Source organism: Limulus polyphemus, unplaced genomic scaffold (assembly GCF_000517525.1).
Source record: "Limulus polyphemus unplaced genomic scaffold, Limulus_polyphemus-2.1.2 Scaffold4713, whole genome shotgun sequence".
In the NCBI taxonomy this organism is placed as follows: domain Eukaryota; kingdom Metazoa; phylum Arthropoda; class Merostomata; order Xiphosura; family Limulidae; genus Limulus; species Limulus polyphemus.
Genome location: NW_013670323.1, coordinates 62,345 through 76,770, shown reverse-complemented (window position 1 = coordinate 76,770; position 14,426 = coordinate 62,345). Strand labels below are relative to the sequence as shown.

General features: G+C 37.2%; 1 protein-coding gene across 2 annotated transcripts in view; it reads left to right on the top strand.

Moving 5' to 3' along the window:
* The first annotated feature begins 526 nt into the window (after positions 1-526).
* The window catches only part of LOC111088910, a 20,621-nt gene continuing 6,721 nt past the window's right edge, over positions 527-14,426 (top strand). The window contains exons 1-2 of one of the 2 annotated variants that reach the window (XM_022400207.1): positions 527-537; positions 2,367-2,369. The gene's annotated coding sequence lies outside the window, so the exon portion shown is untranslated. Of the gene's footprint in view, positions 538-2,366; positions 2,370-12,869; positions 13,579-14,426 lie in introns of those variants that run through there. The other variant, XM_022400206.1, reaches the window with a different exon arrangement.

Sequence of the window (14,426 nt, the reverse complement as noted above, 5' to 3'; positions counted from 1 at the left end):
ATCAACGAATAGTGGGATTGACCGTCACATTATAACGCCCCCACGGCTGAAAGGGCGAGCATGTGTGGTGTGACGGGGATACGAACCCAACGTGAAAGAGTGTTGATTATATAGATTGTTGATTATATAAACAAAAAACTAAAATATATAAATATTCAATATAAAATGCATTATTTCGAGACCCTTCTATAATTACACGTTTTTTACTTCAGTAAAAAAATAATTTTATACGCGTTTATATATTACAGAAAAAATAAAAAAAGGGGTTTCGAAAGGTAGAAAAAGTTTTGTAATTTTAGAATATAACATCCTGAAAACATACATATTTTGATAAATATGTAATCAAAATTCAATTTGTATGCGAGTTACGTTTGTCAAGGACTGAGTACTGAAACGTGTAGTAATGGTTGTTGTTTTCAACTTTTATCTCATGCGTGTTAGACAAAATTTGATTAAGCCACGTTAGTTTTGAAGTACATTGGTCATTTTGAAACACTCTTATGTTAATGGTTGATGTCGGCTGCGTGCACGTGCTTCGTTCAGTTTCGAATCAACTCCTTCAAGCGTAAAATATGTAAATTGTACAACACTCGAATGCGCTACGTTGTATTATCATTTACTTTTCTTAACAAATTACAGAGGATTGAGTATGTTAAAATAAAACGATTTTCGAGCGACTTCACGTCGTTACAGTCCATGCAACTACGTCTGGTCAGGCTCTAACTGACGACCATTGATCTTGACAATAGTGTTGCAGCATAGCTTTCACTGCAAAAGGCTCCAGCGTAAGGCTGTCATGTCCAAAGCACACTACCCCTTCCTGATGCTTTCCATAATCTACCTGGTGTGCGAGGACGACGATTTTCCATGGCCCGTTTCGACAGTTCGATCGCACAGATATTCATACGCGATGCGTTCGGCGACTTGACCGGTATATCTTCGTATAAAATAGCATGATTACTCATTTCATTTCTCACAGCTGCTTGGAGTACGAGACGTTGAACGGGAGGTGTGACTGGAAGCTTTATCTTGGTGAACCCATTCCCTATTAGCCTCATTTCCGTAACAAGACGATATATCTTTGTGTTCAAAGGGTCCTTATCTTTTATATCCACTTTCCTGATCCCCAACTAGCCCCTGATGCAGTATCCAGCGCTGATCATGACCCCCTTCGAAAAGTTTCGCAACATGTAATGTACCACTTTTGGATTTTTTACACATAACTTGTTGATTTGGTTATTGAAAATAGTTTTAATATAACGTACTCAACCATCTGCAGGGGTATGTCCACCGGGGTAAAGGGAGAAAGATTCTCCCCACTGGTGAGCTTTGTCCCTTTATTTGAGATACATTATGACTCACTGACATGAAGGTGTTAATTTTTACCTTCTCCCGAATCGATCAAACTTCTAATTACACTCATGGTAGATTTTACACAGTCAAATGAAACCTCTAGTAAATGGACAAATAAACAGCTCAGTTTTTGGGGTTATCAGGCCACTTACAATTGATAGCTGCAACAAAAAAAATAAGTCGATTAGAGCAAGTGATTCCACCCCACTGATATGCTAAATCTTTATAAACAAAGTGAATCCTCAGTAGCTGCAACACTTTAAATTATTATAGGCAGGATTAGAGTAAATTAATCCACGATACCTCTTTTTCCCCCACTTTTTATTAGCTATATGTTTGTGCGCCAACATACTCTCAAATTGAAATTCTTTTAAGTAGGATTAGAGTAAATTAATCCATGAGACTTTGGGCGTGGTCAAATACATCAAACGAAAGGGTTTAACCTCCTGTATCCAAAGCTGTAATTAAATTTCAAATCGGTCAAGAGATAATGGAGGTATGAATTAAAAGTTTGTACTTGATAAAAACTCAGAGCCATTCTATGAGCCGCTATGGCGCGGCTAAATAATTTACGGGTTGTTAGGAGTATACAGAAGTATGGTGTTGTTTCCTAATATAAATGTAATAATCTTTGAAGTAAAAGTTGTGAGGTTCACTTATTTCACAATTCAATACGAAAAAAAGACACTTTTCACATATTCCTAATACATGTACAAATTATAAATTTCATAACTTTTTATTTCTTGTCTAAATACGCGATTTCACACTAAACCCCTTGGATTAAAGGTTTATATACGTGATGTTATCATATTTATTTGAAGTTTTTATTTTGGTTTTTCCTTCAAGAGCCGTTTTATTTTTTTCACGATATGATAGTTATGTAACGCTTTGAAAGAATGACTGTTCCAATTTGTTTAGATAAGAGAAAATGCACACCCTTCAAATTCAGGTTAAGTATGAATCCCTGTTGACATTTTACTTGTTTCATATCTAAGTTCAAATCCTTGATATAGTGAGTTATTCAAAAACAACAACAACAACAACAAACACCACACGTAGCTTCGCATATTTTATCACCTGAATCACAAAATCCGACGGAAACAGTTCTGATAACTTGTAACAAGGGAAACAGATGTCATGTTTTACTGCGCCATTTAATATCAATAACACGAAACCGCACGAGCTATACTTTTATTTATGATTTACACAGAGTCTTCATGATGAAAACAAATATGCAGTAACTGCACTAAGCAGTTTCAACACTTTTCACCTATTCATAACACATGTACAAATGATAAATTTCACGAAATTAAAACTTCCATGACGTTTACTTCTTTGCGTCCATTCTTCCCATTTCAAGTTTGTTTATGTAAGCTAGATTTCTATTATTATTATAACAATGACATATTCTATGAACAAAGAAAATTAAACTTTTAGTTCACAATTTATCTGTTTCTATCATTAATTTTTGTTCATGAAATACTACAAAAATTTGTATTTACTCAACTGCTAATAAAACAAACACTTTGATTATTTGTTATAAATGTAAATGTTTGTTTGTTATGAATTTCGCGCAAAGCTACACGAGGGCTATCTGCACTAGCCGTCCCTAATTTATCAGTGTAAGACTAGAGAGAAGGCAGCTAGTCATCACCACCCACCGCCAACTTTTGGGCTACTCTTTTACCAATGAATAGTAGGATTGAACGTCCCATTATAACGCCCCCACGGCTGAAAGGGCGAGCATGTTTGGTATGACGGGAATTCGAACCCGCAACCTTCAGATTGCGAGTCGAGCGCCCTAATCACCTGACTATGCGTGAAAACTATGATTATTTTTTTTATTTTTATGCTTTTCAAAAAGTGGTTACAAATAAAAATATAAGGAAATACAGTTTCACCGACACATTACCAAAAACAAAACTATGTACTATAAGAAATCCGTTACGTTTCTGATCTCCTAAACGTTATCATTTTGGGTAAGCGTTATCTGTTGGTAACGCTCAAATTGTCCTAGTGGTTAGAGCGCAGGAACCTCAAGCGTAAGTCTCGCGTTCAAATACCAGTAAAGTGAAGATTTATTTATGTATTTTTAATAAATGATCATATTGACAGCAAGTTATTTCAATACCATTACAGACGAAATCAGGGATTTCAAATATTGATTAACATTCAAATTAAAAGATGGCATCTTTGCAGCATCAAACCACCTCAGTTTTTCATTTCAATTGAATACAACTAGCACCATCTATGAAATAAATTATGAACTACAATTCTGAATAAAACTAAACATAGTTCTGAAAAAAGTGTAAGAAAGAAAACGTCGCTTAGCAAAAGAAATGAAAAATAGATGGACGAGACGACAAAATCAAAAATTAGGATAACTGAAGTAGGGGAAAAAACAACCGACACGGTCAAATGAAGCTCCTCAATAAACAAAACGAAGAAGATAAACTGATGCTGAAAGACATCCAAACAGGATCCCCCCCCCCCATGTTTTCCCCGTGCGATGAAGGTGCACATTTGGTAGTTTAACATAACAGTAGGCGAGTTACGCAAATAACATTTTTAATCAGCAAAAGCAAACTGCAAATAATACGATAATAACACAGACTAATGGAGAAAATTATAAAACGCTGTAAGTCAGAATGCTGGCCAATACAACCTACTTGTTTGTTTGTTTGTTTTTAGTAGAGCTACACAATGGGCTATTCGCGTTCTTTCCACCGCGGAGAATCGAGCCTCGGATTTTAAACATTGTAAGTCTGCGAATTTATTACTGATCCACTGGGGAACCTCTATTCTGCAGAATACCCATGTTATATTTCCCACGTTTGTATACCACTACCAGTTTTCTTTGTTTCTATTGTATTGGCGTCGCTTCTTATTTGTGGTGTTGTTGTCGAAAAAATGTTGTACTGAGAACCTATTCCAAGGAGTAGACAGGAAACAACAATATTTGATTAATTCAAATCCTAAAAAGCTACAGAAGATCACTTTAATCTCGCTATCCTCTAAGCACACAAAATGAAATATAATTATGCTTCCCTCAACTAGCACTACCCCATCATACTAATTAACTCCAATTATTAATATAAAAATACTTTAGTTCTATCAAACCCAACCAATTAACAGTTCGTTTTTTTATAATTCGGAATACCGGAAACGTACGACCGGAAGTGACTGACCTATAATTTTAATTAAAGTGCACAACACTGTTTTGACCATCAGCATATATATATATATATATATATACCATTACAGACACTTTTAATGTTTAATTAAGTCCTAATTTTTATAAAATCATATGACGCAGTAAATTCTCTGGAGGTGGGGATTCAACACACTTTTCGACCACTATCTGTGTCCACCACAGCAAAGCCACAGTGAGCTATCTGCTGTGTTCACCGCGGAGAATCAAACTCCGGATTTTTGTATTTTAAGTCCGTAATCTCCCAGTGAGACATCCGCCACTGAATTATACAAGTTACGTTTACTCCATGGTTCAATGTTTGATTGATTCTTTAATAAAAGTTCAGTGTTTAAATTATCTTACTACAATTGAAAAAAAAAAGTATATGTGTATGTACGATCACTCTAGCGTATATACACTGTCAACAGCATTGAATGAGATATCATCCGAACGTTAAATTTTCTCTATACTTGCTTAAGAATTAAGAATTATATATATATATATATATGTATATTTATATCCGCTTCGTTTGCACTACCGGTTTCAAACTGCTTTGTTATAGGCTTAGCCTTCATGTTCGTAGAAGGGGCATACATTTTCTGGTAATGAAAAACGAATAACCTCTATTATAACTATGATTCATTACACCGATCTCTCTTTCATTTCACGGTACAGTTGTCCCAGTGACACGGGAACGAGGGTAAAACCCTGGGAACTTATGTTATAGTGGTTTCCCGCTCGTTCGTCGAACAGTCTAAAAATTGTTAAGGCTAGCCTAAGAAATTTAGCGTTATAAGCCCTCGAGCTTATCGCTGAGCTACCGAAAGGCTAATATTACAGTTGTGTATGTTTTTAACCCTAGAATATCAACGTTAAATTTTCTATCATTCAAATGGGGTCAATGTGATCCCACCCTGTAGTTCTAGGGTTAAGCGCAAAAATATACAATATTCTACCTGCGCTGTGCCCACTGCAAAGGATGGAACCCTTATTTTAGCGTAAATAAGCCCTTGTGTTTATCGCCAATATTACAATTAACCCCACTAATCACTGGTGAGAAATGGTGCGTAAATTTGAGGGTGAAAACGTGATTAGTTCAATGCTGTTCATCGTTGATGAACCATCATTTCATATGTAGGCCACACGAAAAATCTAGTGTAAATTACTTCATTATTAAAGCAGCTTTATCGAAATGTTCTCTGTCACGAAACGTAGATTATCTCTGAAACCATTACGTTTTACTGCGCTTTTATTGCATCGAATTGCGAAACAGAACGTAGCTACTTGCAAAGTATTTTCATTCAATCTAAATAGATTAAAGTGGAGCTGCCATCTAGCGGGTTATTCTCACAAAGCCATTGTTTTCCCGCGTTTTTAGAGTTTTCTTCCGTCAGACATCTTCTCCCGTTTAAACGCAACCCATAATTAAGCTGAAATGTTTGATGTAAAAAAAACAACAACAAATATCACCAACGATAAATATCATTATACAACCAAACAATTAGCCAGTTGAACGCGCACATTGGTTAAAAACAAGGCCCTAAAGACACGATTGTGCGCGACTAAAAGCGTGAACGCGATACATTATTTCACAAGCGTCACTAAAAAACTTGAGTGAAATTGATACTGGAAAGTTCATACTTATATAATGAGTTTTTATTTCGCTGAAGCCAAAACACACCTTCACTTATCCCGAAAATTAGGTATCCTTATCAAAACACACGTCATCAAGTTGTGTATCAAAGCAATTATTATAATTTAGCGCCCTCTATCTGTATTATAACGAAGTGTATTTCGTTTCAACTTGGAGGAACTGTAAACAAACTGTCGTTTGGTGGATAACGTGGTTTAACTTTTAGTGCCACAAAAGCATATAATGGGGAGTGGAATGCTGATTTCAGGAAATACATTTTACTTAAATTATTACCGCCAGTTAGCGCCAGTGTTGTGTTTTTAGTATCTATATTAAAACAGTTAACTTCAGGAGAGCTCTGAAGGCTTCAAAAATAATTTAAAATTGTATTTCAGGTTAAAGTTATTTTTCGTCACACAACTTTGATTGTAGCAAGGTATAATATTGAGTTGCAACAAACAAATCATTAGGCCTACCTATGCATCTCTTTTAATCACACCAAATAACCCTGATGCGAGTCCTCATCCCACCGCACAATACCGTTTTGTCTCCAAATCCTACGAAGTAATATCGTTTTTCAGACCCACTGAGACTGGAGAAATTTCCTTGAGACCTACTGCCTGGAAATGGGCCTTGGAAAAGGCAGAGGGAAATCGATTTAGAGATGGGGATCCATATACCAATCCTTCCCCGGGACCTACGAAAGTTCTCGGTTGGCCTTTTTTTCTCGCAATCCCACAAAGTAATCCCGCTGTGTCTCCTAATGTCACTAAGTAATCCCGTTGTGTGTTTCCTACGCCTACCAAGTAATCCAGTGTTCTTTTCTAATCCCATTATGTAATTCCGTAGTGTCCTACTCCTATCAGTCTATTTATCTATAAAAATCGCGAGACAGGCGTTCTTCCAAAATCAAGGAAAACTTTCTGTCTGTCTGTTGGCGGATCTCCTCCTGAACGAGTTGATCGAGTTAGACTAAATTTTGCATGCTGACTTAGTAGTCTAAAACAAACCAATTTCTTTTAAAGTTTTGAGATATATTTAAAAAGTAAGACATTTTTACAGAATAACCCCTGTATCGTTACTGCAGTAGCTATTATAAATAGTTGAGTGAGAACAAAACTCACACTTACTTTTAGCTTGTTTCCCATAATAACGAAAATATACAATAATAAAAATATCCATATATAAGGTGAAGAATAAAGATATTGCTGCTCTCTAAGTTCCCGCTCTCTCCTCAATCACACCGTTTAACTTCCGGTTTATACTAGGGTTAGAATAAAAGCTTAAGCCTCAATTAGAGAAGTATCTCATAACTGAAATATTTTTTTACTTCTTGGTGTAGAATATGGTTCTCCGTAGAAGCAAAATTTATTATTAAATTTCATGCGTTAAATATAAGAAATTCAGACAGTAGAAATCTTGACCACATCTCTAGTGTTAAATTGGCTGCTTTGAACAAGAAGTGGTGTAACGACTTTGCCATTTCTACCAAGTTTCTCTACTCGACTGCTACACTTCTGATCAACTTTCCCTGTGTTACAACAATTGTCTTTGAGAATGAACAGTACTGAAAATACTCACAGAGATTTTGTTCAATTTTAGCAAATTTATGCGTATTTCTTTCCGTTTTCAGGAGAAAAAAAAATGACGGATGAGTGCAGTTTCCTTAAAATAACCTACAAAACTTTTGAAGTAAGACATTTAAAATATATTACAATAGCCTAAAAAAAAGTCCATTATGGACCGAGAGTTCACTTTTACTTGAAGACTCACTGAATCTGTTGGGCTTTCACCAAGGGCAGAGCTGGATATGCAATTTGCTGCTTAAAAAAAGACATGTTACTGACATAAGATGTTGTTGTTTACTCTATGCTACTGTCATAAAATATTATTTACCCTTTGCTACCGATATAAGATACTGTTGTTTACAGAAAAGAAGAGTTGACAGATTTTATTTGGAGTTCTTTTACACACTTAATATTTCTGTCAACTATTTTAGGCATTAAGATGTTTTAAAAAATTCGGTATTACTAATGAATAACTAATTAGATTAATAACTCGTACGTGTGATAAGTCACTTCCGTTGGACACGTGAGAAAAAAAAATACTGCATGACCTACATAAACTTGTGTACTTTGAACTTAAGACTCTACCAGACGGCATTTCTTGGTTAATCAATCATGAAATTGTTTACGGAAGATTGTATTAAACCAGTGCATGTTTACTGGCAGACATGAATATAATATACTTCGTCCCCTTTACATAACTTTATTTTTTATATATGATAACAAAAGTTAAAAGTACATGTATTTATGTAGATGTATACGTCGCCCTCATACTGTTTGTTAATTGTGAGTAACTGCATTGTTATCGCATTCACTTACTCGGGACTACAATGAAACACGACATTAAAATTCACTACCATGCTCTCGTGGAAATCAATGAACAATGAATTGAAACCCAGTCAACATTGTTTAGGGCTGAGCGCGGCCTACTTGTTAGCGTTCCGGACTGTGGTTCGCGCCCCAGGTCACATAAACTGTTGCAGATTGAGCGAAAAAATCTAATTGCAACACCTGTATTCGCCATCAGATTAATTGTGCCTAGAATTTTATACAAGGTCCCTGGCAAAGTACTCTTTTTAATTGGTAGAAAAATTCTTCGGAAAATAGGTAAGCTTGTTAAAATAACGAAGTTTTTGGAAATCAGTATACTGGAACCAAGATCTTTCGCTTTTTGCTACGATTTTTAACCGCGGCATAGCAGCTCATAGAACATCTCCGAGGTTTTCAAGTACAAACTTTTAGCTCATAGCTCTGTCATCTCTTTTTTTTTTTTTTGACCGAGGCGAGACCTAATTACAGTTTTGGACTTAGGAGGTCAAACCCTTTCGGTTGATTATTTGACCACGCCCAAGGCCTCGTAGATTAATTTACTCTAATCCTACCTAACATAATTTCAAGTGCTGCGGCTACTGAGGATTCCCTCTTGTTTTCACAATACTGCAGACTGTGTCCTTGTTGCTATATTTTACCCGCTGGCTGACACTAATGATCAGTTTTCGTACAAAAACGGCGCGTGTTTAGCACGTGATGACAGATTATCATACCATAATGAGAAGTTTGAGCATCACCTTCTACTCTTCTGTTCCTTTTTTTTAATTTAATTCTGTCAATATATATATATGGCAGTGATAATAATCTGGTTGATTTATGTTTAATCCCTGTTGTATCATAGGGACGTACTTGATACGCTCGTTATTTTCTCCAGGTGAGTCAGCGGTAACATTAGGTACTTAAACGTTAAAATTCGGAGTTCGATTCTTCGCAATGGACAAAGCTCGTGAAGCTTATTATGAGGTACCGCGCTGAAAAAAAAAATAAAACAACAAAAACACGCTCGCTACTTCTATTACCAGTAGCTTCATGGACGTACTTTGAAAAGGAGTTTTCTTTTTAAATTCAACGATATAGTGTTTGTTTGTTTGTTTTTGAATTTTACGCAAAGCTACACGAGGGCTATATGCGCTAGCCGTCCCTAATTTAGCAGTGAAAGACTAGAGGAAAGGCAGCTAGTCATCACCACCTACCGCCAACTCTTGGACTACTTTTTTACCAACGAATAGTGGGATTGACCGTCACATTATGACGCCTCCACTGCTGAAAGGGCGAGTATGTTTGATGGGACGGAGATTCGAACCCGCGACCTTCAGATTGCGAGTCAAGCACCCCTAACCACCTGGCCATGCTAGGCCTAAAGTGTTTGTTACTTTCTTCAGTAAAATATTTTACAAAATTGATCAATATAATAGTTCTGATGTTTCGTAAAATTTACAAATTTCCCATCTTGATCTGGAACGCGAAATTCCAGATCGTGAAAAAACCCACCCCTCTCCACATAGCGTATATTTTTAAATCATGAGGAAGGACCACGACAAAGTGGAGGAGACAGCAGGAAGCAGGTGATGGAGGGTGAAAATAAAATAAACGCGCCCTTTTTCCTATGATTCATTTAAAGTCAAAAGTTGAGAGCAGAAAGTGAGATTGTTTTTAACGACTTAGATGCCCAATTCGTCAAACTAGATAATTCAGAAAAGAAAGAGACGTAATAAAGTGGCCCAGTTAATCAATCACTTCTCTGATTGCCCCCCAGAAAAGAAACTGTTCTAGTAAAGTACCAGTTTGAAACAATATCAGTTATTAAATAACAGATTAAATTTGCCAAAGTTGTACATTACTGCTCATGGTTTTTAACCTGTCTTTCTTTTTGGCAGCATATAATATATCCCAGGGAAATCCAGTCTCCTAGAGGTTATATGTTTTGCACATCACAGGACTGCTTGGGGGTTTCTTCTAAATTTACTGAGTAATGTCTTTTTTTTTTGTAATTTTCTTATAATGTTGTGGTTTTAACTACAATGTTTCAAAGCTACTATAAAAAAATATATTTATAATTTCTGGCTAAAATCCTTTGTTTTGTAACGTCATATTCATTCACCTTGTAGTAACATTCAAAAATAGCTTGCGCAAGATTTCTAGGCCTAATACTTTCAGTTAGGGATCAACGTGGGCCAATGGCTTCGCGCTTTGAACTCATTTGCATGATGGGTACAACTGATTGTTTGTTTGTTATGGATTTTCGCGCAAAGCTACACGAGGGCTATCTGCGCTAGCCGTCCCTAATTTAGCAGTGGAAGACTAGAGGGAAGGCAGCTAGTCATCACCACCCACCGCCAACTCTTGGGCTACTCTTTTACCAACGAATAGTGGGATTGACCGTCACAATATAACGCCCCAAGGGCTGAAAGGGCGTGGATGTTTGGTGTGACGGAGATTCGAACTCGCGACCCTCAGATTGCGAGTCGAGCACCCTAACCACATGCCGGGCCAGGGTACAACTGTTAGCTGGGGGTTAACCTGCAATGAATTGGCATTCCGTCCAGGAGGGAATGTGTTACCATTCTCATCCGCTTGTGTAAATTAAGCCGGAGTTCACCATCAGATACTTTGTACTATCTCGGTACGAGACGGACTTTACCTTGATTGGCTCTCAGTCACGGAAGTTATTTAACTTGACGTCGTACATGCAGCGCACTCTACAGGCATCCAATATTCAAAACCTATTTAGGATAGATCACGAGTCTTCTCCAACATTCGGTAATTCGATGTTTTGGAATGATAAGAACCTCTCGCACAAGTTGATCCTGATCCTGTTTATTTATTATTTAGTTTATCCTAGCTAAACAGCTGCAGAAGTAAAGCAGTGAATATCGGAGAACACCCAAGATTTATCCCAGAATGTTTGGGAAAGCATGTTTACATGAATGCACGCGGAGTTCCCGACTTTCTCATGTGATCTACAAAGTATGTAACGATTGGAAATCTTGGGGATTCCCCTGGGATGTATCATATGCTTAGCCTGAGGAGAAAGGTTTAGCCATAGATTCTACAACTCAACACACACACACAAACATAATATTCGGCACAACCCATGTACAGGGTCAAATCAGCACTACAGACTTTCAATATGGTTCAGGGATGTTATAACATTTAGATACCGAACTGTGTTCATCTGATGAAAGTGAACCATGGCCATATTATTATCCCTTTACGACTCTCTAACAAAGAAACTTAAACATCGTAAAAACAATTCTCTCTTTTTTTAAATGTAAGTCCCACTGTTAACAATCGAAAAAATTATAATATTGGGATATGTTTCTTGCCATATTTGTTTCAAAACTGTTTCCATCTGTGTCTGTTTACTTGATATCCTCGGTGGGCATAGCGCAGATAGACCATTGTAACTGAGAAAGGAAGATTTTCACAGTACGTGTGTGTGTGTTTCAACTCAGTCGAGTTGATTTTTAGATACTTCGTTTTTGATCTGCTTCGGATATTCGCCCAAAGATACAGAAGGGCTATGTCCACTGACCATTCCTTATTTTGAAGTGATAAACTATAGGAAAGACTTGTAGTTAAGAGCACCCCTCGCCACTTTTGGCCTACTCTTAATCGAATATTGGAAGTTGAGTGCCACACTTATAACGCACTCACGGCCCCAAAGTGCAAAGCGCGATTTTGCGGCAACAGGGTGCGAACCACGAACCCTTGGGATCTCAGTTCGATCCCAAATACTTGATGCTTTTCTTTCTGATTTCGTACTAATTACTGCAAGCACGGCAGACGAAAAATCGTCACTAGCCGCCTAAATTTTCTATCACACACGTACGTGTTTAACAAATATCTTTACCAAGGACCTCCCCCACGCGCATTTCCCGATGATTAAGCAATAAACTAGAAAGTTCAAAACACGAAAAGTCTGAGATCGATACCCTCGGTGGGCAAAACTCAGACAGCATATTGCACAGGTTTGCGCTTAGCTTTCTGTTGTTACTGTTACTTCTATGATTCCTCTCCTCTTATCTATGACGTTGCGTGTAATGTTTTGATAGGCTAATAAGGACTTTATTTAATCCACCAGAAAGTTGATAGGTCACCTTTTTTTGCACCGTTCACGTACCTTAGTATTTGTTTTGTTAGTTTATAAAATCTAACATCTGGCAGAACAGTTTCAAACTGTAAGTGGCAGGTCAAGGCTAAGCCTATTAAAACTTAAATGAAAACATACGATAAAACACTTTCGTGTTGTTGCTGTTGTTTATTTCCTGGGCTCTTGCCTTAAGCCTATCCATAATTTATGTGACTTACGTCATAAAACCTTTCGGTTGGCCTTGATCTGAAAGGCATCAGGCTTATCACGTGCAAATACAGTTGAAATTTACATGTATTGGCGTATGTTATATCACGTTCGTTTCAGATCTGCTAATTTGTTATTTCTGCCAACGAGTCTGACCTCCTTGTACCCGCCATCTAAATGTTATCCACCAATGGAGATCAAGTTGCACAAATCTGCTGTTTATTGCTTACTTGGTTCGTAGAGCCGAAAGGACGACTTGCTGTTTATTGCTTACTTGGTTCATAGAGCCGAAAGGACGATCTGCTGTTTATTGCTTACTTGGTTCGTATATCCGAAAGGACGACTTGCTGTTTATTGCTTACTTGGTTCGTAGAGCCGAAAGGACGATCTGCTGTTTATTGCTTACTTGGTTCGTAGACCGAAAGGACGACTTGCTGTTTATTGCTTACTTGGTTCGTAGAGCCGAAAGGACGATCTGCTGTTTATTGCTTACTTGGTTCGTAGAGCCGAAAGGACGATCTGCTGTTTATTGCTTACTTGGTTCGTAGAGCCGAAAGGACGACTTGCTGTTTATTGCTTACTTGGTTCGTAGAGCCGAAAGGACGACTTACAGTTGACTACTACTACTATTCTCTTACAACTCTCCAAACTTACGTTCTTAAAACTGCTGGTTAACTTCCCATCTAGGACTACGTCCAACGTGGTAAGAGTTAAGAAGCTACTACACTATAAAGTGGATTTTATCAAGTGAACTTATTTGAAGTTTTGTTTAGATTTCATGAAAGAGATTATGTATAGATCAACAATGATAAATATCATTTATATAAAACCTTTAATTAACATACTTTTCATACCTATAATTGTGGATTTTGATGTCGTAAATTTCTGCCGGATCTCTCCAGATTCGGAAACAAGTTTCGGATCCCCCCCCCCCCCCAGTGGCATATCTGCGGAATTATACTTCTAGAAACCGAGTTTCGATACCCGATATGGAGGATAGAGCTCTTTGTGTAGCGTTGTGCTTAATATCAGACAACAACACGTTTCGGATTATATTTTTTTAATCTAAAAGGTGGAAACACTGTATAATTAATTTTTGATTGTCTCGGTTGCATTACTAGGCTGAAGTAGTCAACTGTGTTACTTCATCCTAAATAGTGGACTCAATAATGTTTAAAGTGTTATCTTCCAAAACTAACTCAAGATCCGCCAGGGACCTGTCAGCTGGGAGGTATCTTCCCCCCTCCTATAAATTCAGCACGGTCTTTCTTTACTTGATTAATTTTTTATATAAAGACATTCATGTGCTCCTCCCCCAGCCTCCGAAATGTGTGGGTGATAATTTTTTTTCTTAGTTTGTCGACCAGAACGGTAATGACTTAATTGATTACATAATTTGAGTCATCAATAGTGTAAAGATTGTAAGGAAGTTCGTATCAACAACAACCAAAAAAATGTCGGATAAAAATAATTAATTTTATATTTGTTACTCACCAGTGTTTGTTCGTTTGGTTTGAATTTCGCGCAAAGCTACACGAGGGGGGGGGGGGG